The sequence below is a fragment of the Balearica regulorum genome, chromosome 2 (assembly GCF_011004875.1).
Source record: "Balearica regulorum gibbericeps isolate bBalReg1 chromosome 2, bBalReg1.pri, whole genome shotgun sequence".
In the NCBI taxonomy this organism is placed as follows: domain Eukaryota; kingdom Metazoa; phylum Chordata; class Aves; order Gruiformes; family Gruidae; genus Balearica; species Balearica regulorum.
Window position 1 is genome coordinate 33,358,206 of NC_046185.1, and position 11,553 is coordinate 33,369,758.

An 11,553-nucleotide genomic window follows, 5' to 3' on the forward strand; every position below is an offset into this window, starting at 1 on the left:
ACAAATGTATAGGAACATATTCTTATACCTGGACAGTCATTGCCTATATTATTGTTATTATTTTATTTATTTATTTAAGCATTTGTGTCACAGATACTGTTAAAGTCCATAAACACAAATTTTCACTTACTTCAGGTCTTCATTTTTCCAGTAATATTTAGAAAACAAAGGGTACATGGACTTCTTAACTATAGCTTTATAGCTTTATGTTTATGGTTTTATGTCCTCTGCATTAAAATCAAACTAAACAGTACAAGCTTATTAAAATTTTTGAGACTTTCAATTACTCTGAGAGAAACAGAATAAGTAATGGAGCCAACCAGCCGTCAGCTATGTCACGGTAAACCTTAAAATTCTCTGATCAAATTCAAGAACTATAACTAGTCTTGAATTTGCGATGTGTAAAAAATTGCACTCTGAGAAACATTTTGTTCTATATGGTATCTAATTTATTTAATATAGATAAACATTTAAAATATTTCAAGTTTTTTAACTTCTTACAAATTTAAAAATTTACCTTGCTTAATTCATAATGAAAAGGTTATCACAGCTGTAAGAAGCTTTAGCATGGATATGTAAAAAAATAGAAAAGGAAAAAGAAACTAAATATAAAATCTAACAATGCAGTTAACATGCAGTTCACAGAGTCCTGAACACTTAGGGGATTATCTACCTAGAACATATAAAACTTACTGAATTACTACTGTGATCTCATTTAAACATCCCCATAAATGTTCAGAAAAGGGAATACCATTTCCCCTTTACCTAAATCACACCCACACCCACACAAACATTCATTTCAATTTCTAATAAATTAGTGTGAATTAAATTTTTAATTTAATTAGTCTGAATTAAAATACAGAGTTCACTGGTTCCCTGTAATGCTTACATCATAATTCACTACTTCTATAATAAAGTATCACAAATACAAAATAAAATCATGAGTGATACTTAATATTAAAACAGTTTTCATCTTCAGTGTTGCAAACTTGTGAACAGCTTTTCACATGTTTATACGGTAATTGGTTTTGTGAAACTGTTGACATTTCTATATGTTTGAAAGACTGAGGCCTAGAATGCCATTAAGATTTGATACTATTTTACTTAGCTTGCTAGATAATACATTATTTTTTTATGCATTAAAATAAAAAAAAAAACAAACCAAAAACCAAACCTTACCTGCTTCTTGAAATTTTCTAGTACTTCACCTGATTGAGACTATTTCTGCTTATTCCAGGTCTAGTGGATACTGAGGCCTTGAGAAGCTGCTGTTCTTCCTCTTTCTTTGATGCTGTTATTCTTACCTTAAAGTTCTCCACAGTTTTCCTGATTTTTTAAGAGAAGAAACCAGGAATTATCCAATCATAAGTTTGACAATGGTGAACAAAGTAAACCTTTTGTAATGGCTGGGAGCATTTCTGCCTCAGTTGTAGCTCCATACGGTGCACACTGTGATGTCTCTGATGAGAGGGGAAGGACAACAAGGGACATGACCACAAATATCTTGAACATTTATATAATTAAAGGACAATATTAACATAACTTAGAAAAATAATGGGATGACAGAGGTTTAAAGCATATTAGTACCAGTGATGATAGTGGTGAATATTTGGCCTATTTTGTGAAAGTCATTATTAAACTTATGTTAAAAACATGGACCAAGTGAAAGTAAAGTAACTAAGAATAAACAGTCACTAAACAAAGAAAAACAGATCAGGATTTTCACTGATAATTGTGTATGTGCATGAAAGAGAAATAGCTTAGGTATATAATGTAGAATGTAACACATACTGAAAAAATCAGCAAATATGCAACAGTTCCTTGCACAGTGGCACAATGCCATTTTTGTTCTTTTCTGGAAATGAATATTTTCAGAAATGCAAAATAACGGTTTCTAAAGTTTACCTATTTAAGACTTTGGTACATATACATGTATTTTTTAAATGATTTATTAGTAATTATATTGAAATCATGCCCTCTCAGTATTTTCATAAAGAATTTTAGTTAATGCAGGAAATTTCACTCCTGAGAATGAATCCATTTTTACTGATAATTCATTTCAGATTTTCAGGGAAGCATTCTGTCTTCTGCTTTTAAAATCCCACTAACTAATAAAAGCACCTATTTCATTATGGGACAAATTCCTTTAAGCACTTCTGGAATTTGGCGGTGCAAGGAGGAGGGTTGCTTTTGCCACAGTCTTAATCAATTCGTAAATAAAAATGAAAATGTGGAGGATAAGAATTACAGGAAGGTATTACACAATAGCATCTAGTATATGGTGGGGGGGGAAGGTTTGACTTATGCAATACTTACTAACATCACTTGTGAAGATTTTTCATTTTATTGTGACAACAGAGGGGAAATTTAGAAGAATTCACTGTGCCAAATATTATGCATTTTGGCAGAGCACCACTTAAGAAAGACAAGTCCATACTGTTTCCCTCAGGTGAGTAAATGTTAAGAGAGAAGAATCCAAGTTTCATGATGCAGCAGCACAAAGCTGGGAAGTGAAAATTATGTTGCAGCAGAGTCCTGAAAATATGACTGTAAAAGTTAATCAATAAAATGTCTATTCCTGTCTATTCACTAGAGGCCCCAGCTGCATAGCTTCACACAATCGATACTACAAATTATTACGATTTCCAGGTTCCCACTGGACATTCCGAACAAATCTTTCAAGTGTAACAGGCTTATATAGGGGGGGGGGGGGGGGGGGGGCGGCGGAGGGGGGGTGGTGGTGGTGGTGTTACCTTAGGTTTATTTCATCCAGGATAAGTATACAACAAACAAAGCTTGTGACTTCTAAAAACTTCCAGTTGCTTCCCTCTGAAATGCATTGATTTTAGGCATCCTGTGAAATTAGCAGAAAATATTTTTATTCTGTTTTACAATTAAATATTTTTATTCTGGTAAACTAATAAATATAATGGACCTTTTATTGTTTTTAAATCCTGGTCAACCATTTCCTTTTTTTTCATCACTTCCAGGAAAAATAACTTTTAACGTACGATTTCACAAGAAGGAAATAAAAGCATACAGAGATGGACTTTTCCCCTCAAAGGCCCCACAGCAGCTATAGCAGAATACCAGCTCTCCGTGCAGTTTTAACTGACCAATTTATGCTGCACTGCATATGTCCAACGCTCTCGCCTTGATACCAGCTGCATTGGCCCGGTTCACTAAGAAAGTAGAAGGTAGGTAAAGTCCAGGACTGTATGACTTTGCATAAGTCAGCACCAAAGGGATGCTACGTTACAACACATGCAGTACCCTTCATAGTGACTGAACATAACCCTTACGACATTCCCTGTCCCAGCAGACCCAGGGGACAGAAATCCATTGTTCTTTCTGTCTCCCAAGGAACAGAACAGAGCAGATACCACTGGCACAGAAGAACTGTTTTCAGGTACACAGTAAGATGCTGTTTTAAAGGGGAAGTTCAGTATTTAAATCTACAACTTTGTTGTTCAGTTTTTAGCTTTATTAGTTCAACCTTATTAAAACTATTGTTTTAAATCTGCAGTTTTAATTTTCCAGATTCAACAAATACTTCACTGACTGTGATCCTGCAGTAATGGGTCAGAGCACTCCTAAAAAGCAATAGTATCATAATTTCAAGGTTAAAACTTAACCTAAGAGTCAATAAAAAATAATTTTCATAATCTAGAGAGCTAAGAAAAGACTCCCCTAACTCAAAGTTTATTATGCTCATGTACTACAGTAAAAAAACTTTCAAAGTCACTGATCACATGTAGAAAATCGAATAAGAAAAGGTAAGTTAGTTAATAGTTTTTGCAGGTTAACACATTCATTCAAGTTTTATTTGTTGATACAAAGTATAATATAAAACTATTTTAAAAAGTCCCTCTGAAATTCTTCTAATGATTATCACTTGGCCTTCTATTTCAACATTAGTGAAACTCATTTCACTGAACTTTTGCAAAATTCCTGCTCTCCCAAAAGCTGTATTTCATTACACAATCGATCAGTTACAGCTGGGAGTTTCAATCCTGCCCCCCCCCCCCCACACACACACACTACTCCCCCCCTCCCCATCTCTCACTCAGTTGCCACAACCACTAGTCCTAGGAGTTTGTAACCTTTTTCTTTTCGAAGAAGTATCTACAAGAATTGGTATAACATGGCATTTTGGCAAGTGAGGAATCACTTGAAATGGTTAAGAGAACTCACTGTGGCAAAAGATTCAAGATAGGTTAGGAAAGTAAATCAGTGACACTGTTCTCCCTAGAGAAATACTAGTAATGTCTTTAGAGATATAAGTACAGGTTGAAAACCACCAAGCTATTTTATTTAAAGAAATGAAGACACATTACTGAAGACAATGTTTTATCCATGAAGCTTTTCCCAATTTTCAGCAGAAAAGTTAACTTAAAACATTTGAACTACAGAAAGAATGAAGTTCCGGTCTAAAAGTCATTTACACTGAGCATGCATTATCATATTTTGATTTTAGATGTATGATGTTTATTGCATCTGAACTTAGCAAACCATCTCTCAGAGGAGATTTGTTGAGATAGTCTTTGATGCTTGCCACAAATCTGAGATAAAACATTTAGCTTTAAATGTTCAGTCCACTGCCAAATGAACAGTTTTCTTTTTGCAGCTAAGCTATCTTGCATAAAGTATTCATCTGTGCTCTGTGATATTACAAAACAGCTTGAGGTTCTGTCTGTATACGTAGTTAATATAACATAACTTTAGTAAGAAGGGAGTAGCTGCTTGCATTCAAAAAGAATCAACTGAAGTGAGTAATTTTTACCATAAATCTTGAAAAATGTGAATAACGAATCAGTTTGTGGCTCAATATAAAAATATAGTTAATATTAAGTTAAATTATAAAGCATAATTGTTGAACATTGGTACTTTTAAATTAAATCCCAAGAGTTAGCATTCAATCTAATAGATACCAAATTTAGCTGAGAAGAGCAGAAGTATTTTTTTCAGTGTAAACTTTTCTAAAGCATACAGTATGTTGTTTGTTTTTTTTTTTTCATTTATGTTAGCAACCTCATATGTGCCTTGCTGTTGTGACTAAAAGTTCAAACACCAAATTTCCTTTAATTTAGTAGTGTCTTGCTTAGAGGCAGCTTCTTTAACAAAAAAGACAGACAATAAGACCCATATGTAACCTTTGGTCTCTAAAAAGAGCAAGATGAGAATACCATTAATAGATAGGTAATAAATAATTACACATACTGTTCTATTTCAACACTACAGAATCTTTTTAATTTCAAAAGTAAAACAGACTACTAATAATAGTATTTTTTCAACATTCAATTTTTTAAGTGTAGAATATATTTTAAAGTGTACATTAATCAATCATTTAGATTTAATAGTTTCTTCAATAGAGTTATAGAATACATTTACACTACATCTTACCTGAGAGAAATGAGTAATACAGTACATATTAAAAGGATTTACTGTTGACTTTAATGTCGTCTGTTTCGCAAATACTGAAAAAGCAGTAACTCACTTGTAATCACTAATTTCTTCTTCAGAAGTTATAATACGTTCTCTCAGGGTCTTCAGCTCTGTCTGTGATTTTCTACTGTTCTGTTCTTGGCGAACTGTTTCTGCTATTTGCTCACTTAGCTGCTCTTGAGTTGCTTTCAAGCTGGATTCCATTAGAAGAAGTTTTTCATCTTGACTGGCAAGTTCTTGGGCTGAAAGATAAAAAAAAAAAAAAAAAAAAAAAAAAGAAGCAGCATTACATTTTAAACCCAAGCCGAGTGATATTTTTGTTTTAAATGTAATGCACTGCAACCCTCTGTAAGAGCTGGGCAAATATTGTTTTCAGGAGAAGAGTATCATTCAGTTTCCAAATCTTGAAAAGAAAATATACACTAAATATATTAATAGCTGGTTTAATTCTCTTTCATTGCATTCCAGTAAACTTAAAGAAATTCAGATTCAATATTCTGCAAACATTTAAACTGCTCCCAAAGCTTACTGTGTGTGCAAACATTCAGTACTTAGTTCATTCTAAAGCAAACACCTATTGTCTTCATATTTCGCAATGCAAGTCAATCTAGAATTCAAAATCACAGTTTTGAAAATGCAGGAGTTTTCTACCATTTCACAATCATAACATATACAATTTAAGCTCAAAGTCTTAGATTTCCTTATGATTTTTCATGAATTACAGAGCACATACATAGTAAACCCCCATTCTTTTCCAAGGTCATCCAATAGATGGCAATCTTTCCTTAGACCAAAAGAAACCATAGCTGTACACTGCCAGCTCTCAGAAAAATAAGTGATTTAAGACAAAGACATTTTTCCTTTGTTCTTTGTTGACCATTTTCTTAAAAGATATATGTACATAGGTTTTAATTTAAATATTTGACCCTTAGTACGTGCATGTGTGAGTTTGTGTGGGTGTGCGAATGTATGTGCAAACACAAATCCACACACATGTATTTGTTTTTATACTCTTTCATAAACATATGGCTTCAGGCATATAGACACATTTAGTCACCAGGTTTAAGATATCGTGGAATCAAACTGATCATTAAACCAAGTGCTTCACAACAAGCATTTTATAGCATGAATTCCCTTCATTATGTAGTATTCAAATTATTTTGAAATTTGACACCAGAAAATTTAAGAAATTAAGAAGCTTTTAGTGATAGCAGTTCAGTAAGTATCATAACAGAGGAGTTCACATGATCATAAATAAAAAAGCTTTTTTTTTAGTGCACTGTAGTATAATATTAAAGAGTGATAAGTACACCAGGCTTCAATGAAGTCAGAAAACAGTATTTTCCAGGCTTAAATGGATAGAATCCTTTAAAGAAAAACATTTGTGCTCTGTTAACATGATTCTGCATTTATTGTCTTTAATGTCTGACAACGTTCACCATATGCACAGGATCTAAATTCAGCTATCATATCTACCATTATGATTTCAGAACATCCAGAAGATCAATTTCTCTGTATAAAAAATTGCTTTGTTCTTTGCTCATTGACAGTAACAGAACCCCACGTCTCACAAAACACAACAGTCACCATTCCTGTGAGGAAAAAGTACAGTATACAAACTGTTTAAATCTGTGCCTCGGGAAGGTACATAGCTAACATTAACAGCTAAATGTTTAACAAACAGTACTCCTCTTTACTGAGTATCAAATTAATCTGAATCCCTATGAACTAATGAGTTAAACAGTTATTAATGCCAATACATGTTAAAAAATGTACAGTCTAATAAACAGCTTGTAACAGGTATGCTTTCACATCTAAAAAATGAGTGATTTTGGTACAGAGAAGTCTAAGCTGCCATCAGTCAACAAGAAATATAGTACAGAACAAAGTTCTATTTGTCAGTGCATTTTGGACCCATTTCTGCAATACATTTGTGCGTAACTTTCCTGTGGTAGATGGTCTCATTGAAATCAATATGACTACTTATTTGAGTAATGGTAATTATCTGTGGGTTCTTAGTATTCGATCTGGGTTTGAAATCAAAAGAAGGGTAAATACTTTACATGTAATAATTACATTTCCCTTTAAAGTTTTTCAGATGATGATTTTTTTTAATTTTTTTAATTATTTTTTTAATGTAGAGGATAAACCTTCATATGTCAAATGAATTTTATTCAAATTTCAGGACTTATTAACTCACAGTCAAATTTATTTGAAACAGCATTGTCTGCATTATCCAGAAATGGATCTTTAAAAATGTTTTCAAAGTTCATAGAAGTAGTTTAGAGGTGTGATCTGTTGCCTGGAGATAGAATTATCTTCCAAAATTTATTTTATCTTTATCAGTTTTGATTTGTAAACAGATCCAACAATGCACATTTTATAATCGGCATACCTATTTAAACACACAAAAGGTTTTGAGTCACTATTTTTAATACTCTGTTTTAACTCACAATGTCCTGGTAAAAAAGGGTTAAATTATTTTAAGTTTACCTATGCTTTGGACTTGAGCCTTGGTTGATCCCAAGCCAGAGGCGCTAGCAGCTGCATGCTTTATTTACAATCCCTTTGTCAGACTTACAACTGCCCCAGGCTATAACATAGTGTACCTAATGTTCAAACTGGCAGGTAATCTTATGTCAAACATACTTCTTTGATTTAAAGTGATCAATAGATTCTTGTAAAGAGGTAATTTCTCTGATGTTTCCACCTTGCCTTTCTTACAGGTGATTCACACAAAAGCCTGCTTATATGATGTACGAACAATAAACAGAAAGCTATAATCATGTTTTTTCAGATGTTTCCGGTGCACAACGATTTTGGATCAATACCCTGTGTAATACAATTATCTGCAATGATCTGGTTGTATTGAAAAAGAATTTGCAGCAGACCTCTAGGGGGTTTTATCCAGAAACACGTATCTGGCAATGTTGTGAATAGTGGAAGAGAAAATTAAGGGGTTGACACAGGCTGTCTATTATGTTCCAAATGACTTCATTAATATTTTATTTGGTAAAAGCAGTATATTTCAAGCTCTACTATACTGTGACTTCAAAATATTAATAATGCAATTTCCTTGTTGCATTTGCTTATTTTGAAAACTAGTTCTAGCACAGATGTTCAGTGTAAAAGCCAAAAGTATCAACCAAAAATTATTTAAAGCAGTTTATTCCCCATAATCGAATGATTGATTGGGGTTTTGTATCTTATTTTGCTTTTGTGGACACTATTTTCTTGAAAAAAAAAATCTATATTCATTAGTGCGCTACTGCTAAAGCTGTTAACTTATCTATACCAGGAATTAATCATATCGGTTTAAAAAGTCACCTAAAATATTAACAATAATATCAAACTTGTGAAATTCAAATTACACTTTGCATTGCCAGTGAACGAGCAGGTGTTCTGGGACAGAAATAGATGTATCACTAAATTAATACAAAGATTATAGAACAGAAATAGAAATAGAAAAAAAAAAATCAGTTGTGTTTGTTTAGTTTTGATGAAGTCACAGTCTAGAGCTGTAAATTTAGCCTAAAGCAGAACAGGGAACCTTTTATATTCATTTGATTACAACAGTCATATGCCCATATGATTGACAATTCTATTCCATTAGACTGTACCAAATTCACATTTCTGTAATATTACTATTTTTGTACATTATTACCTGTCTTTCTGCACTGCTTATGCACACCCTGCAGTTACTGATTTAGCTGCTGAATCTCAGTTCTCAGTATGGTGGTTTCTGTCTCTGTCTGATTCTTTTCTTTCTGTGTGTCCTGGATACTGGCTTTCAGTTTCTTGACCACACTGTCAAGGTGCTCCACCTCAGCCACTTTTGCTTTGATACCTTCCCTTGCCTGCAGGAAATCAGCTTCCGACTTTCTCAGAAGGTCATCTCTTTTGCGTATTGCCTGTGAAGACAAAAAGCATTCCAATAGTGCCTTTTATGATGTACTTTTTATACTGCATCCTGCTATTTTGAGCTATAGGATACGTGAGATTATACAGCACCTCATTAGCAACTGGGTCAAGTACCCACATCTCCTCTACGATCAAAAAGTTACAAGGACTTTAATTTTAAAAAGTCTGTTGAAGAAAAGATTCAGTATTACAATAAATACATCATTAATCAATACTTATAAGTTCAAAGGCAAGAAGAAATATTCCATGTAATTCTGAGAGAAAAGTGGGAAATGTAGTTTGATCTAAATGAATGCTTTTCCTTTAAAAAAAAAAAAGAAAAAGAAAAAGGAGGGGCAGGGGGGAAGGTTTGTTGAATAAAAAAAAGAAAAAGGAGGGGGGATATTAACCTCTTGGTGCCAACTGCTACAGAGCCCTTTCATTTGGCACTCGGGCAAATGCTGTAGGTTAATGTGGCCATAAGGATATCCCAAAGCTGTAAGAAAAAAGCTACCATGCTACTTTTTTCCTCCTCATTGTTTAAACTTCTTATCTGTGTAAAAGTACAATATTTAAACTCTCTTTTTGTTATTGATTGAAGATGCCACATACAACTTGGACTTTGGATTTAGAAGAGCCCTTTCCCTTAAGATACAGTGTCATGGTTCTAATTTTTGTCCACGCAGTTCTTAAGTACGTGCTACAAGTTTATAGGTGTAAGTTTCATATCAATCACTATTGAGTATTCGAGAGTGACTGTGCTTTATTGGCTTGATGCCACACCTTGATTCTCTATCATGCTCCATCATGCTTCTTTTAATCTGAATATTTAGTACTCTTTCATGTCTTAATTACAGCAAATTGCGCACAGTTGGCACCATTTCTTGAAATTAATCCCAGAGTACTTTGTTTCTGTCAAGCACAGTCAAAGCCTTAGAGAATAATAGTAAATGTTATTGCAGATCTAAATTTAAATGACTGTCTATGTATTTAACTTAAGCCTTTAATTATTCGTGCTGTACTGTTTTTGGTTCAAATGTTAAACATTCTTTATTGAGAATGTAAAATTGTTTTAGACAGCTTGAAACTGGCGATGTTAACATGACAACAATTATTTGTATTAACATATTTTTTCAGGTGTGTAAAACTTAATAGACAGCAGCATATAATATCCTGCCACAGTAATATGTTTCCATTTCTTTCTATTTATTGTGTAAATAATAAAAAGGTTCTAATTATGAGGAAGAGATTTTTGGGGGGTTAATTCCCTTCTGTTGTTCTTCTGTGTTTAACAAAAAAAAAAAAAAGTAATTAAACAATCAACACTTCTTCTTCATTAGTTGATTTCTAAGCCGTCTGCTACAGCTTATATCTTGTACATCTCCTTCTGAAACCCACTCAGAAAATAAGGCTGATGTTGATTTTAATTATTTTCAGCATACTATTAAAAAAAAAAAAAGTAAAAAAGACAGAAACAATTAGAGTATCCTAAATGCTGTAACTGCTAATTGAAATTATGTATTTGGCAAAGTTCGCAAATATGTACAAATTATTTCTGCTCATTGTGTAGTTTAGTGGTACAGATATTATGCTATTAATAAAGCCCAAACCTTTTCACTTTATCAACAGTTTTTTGTTCTGGAGTCATTCACAGAGAAAGTTAAAAAGAGTAAATAAAGCTCCTAGGCCCACGTACGTTTTATCCCAAGAAAAAGTATGCCAAGGTAGATTTCTGACATTGAAAATGAGTATGAATGGGATTTGCAGTTAAAACTGGCAAATACATTTATAAAAATATCTGCAAACATAACAGAAGAAGTCATATTACTGTATTCATTTTATTTTTATCACTATGCTATTTGACAGCATTGCTATCACAAACTCGAACATATCTTGAATTTAGAGACAAACACCAGAGAAATATGTACTTACAAAATTTGTGATAAAGTATTTTTTTCTCTAGAATTCATAACAAATATGTATGAAGCAGTGCATGCCCAGCTCCTTCACTTTCTATTTTGCAATGTGATTTCTGAAGAGATAGCTGTTTTGCTCGTTCTCACAGCAAAAGCATACCTGATCTTTTTGACTATAAAGTTTCCTGGCATCTGTAAGGTCTCTTTCAAGCTGTGTTATCTGCTGTTCTAGCTGAGCAAGTTCCACTTTGTGTTTCTGCTGGGAAGCTATTACATCCAGATGCAGTGACTG

At 33.2% G+C, this 11,553-nt stretch overlaps 1 long non-coding RNA gene across 1 annotated transcript; it reads right to left on the minus strand.

Moving 5' to 3' along the window:
- Nucleotides 1-295: 295 nt before the first annotated feature.
- On the minus strand, nt 296-5,893 carry LOC142600719 (uncharacterized). Its single transcript, XR_012834279.1, has 3 exons — nt 5,498-5,893; nt 2,754-2,854; nt 296-1,326 (listed from the first exon to the last, which is right to left on the minus strand). It is a non-coding gene; the product is annotated as an uncharacterized LOC142600719 (long non-coding RNA).
- Between the last annotated feature and the right edge of the window lie 5,660 nt (nt 5,894-11,553).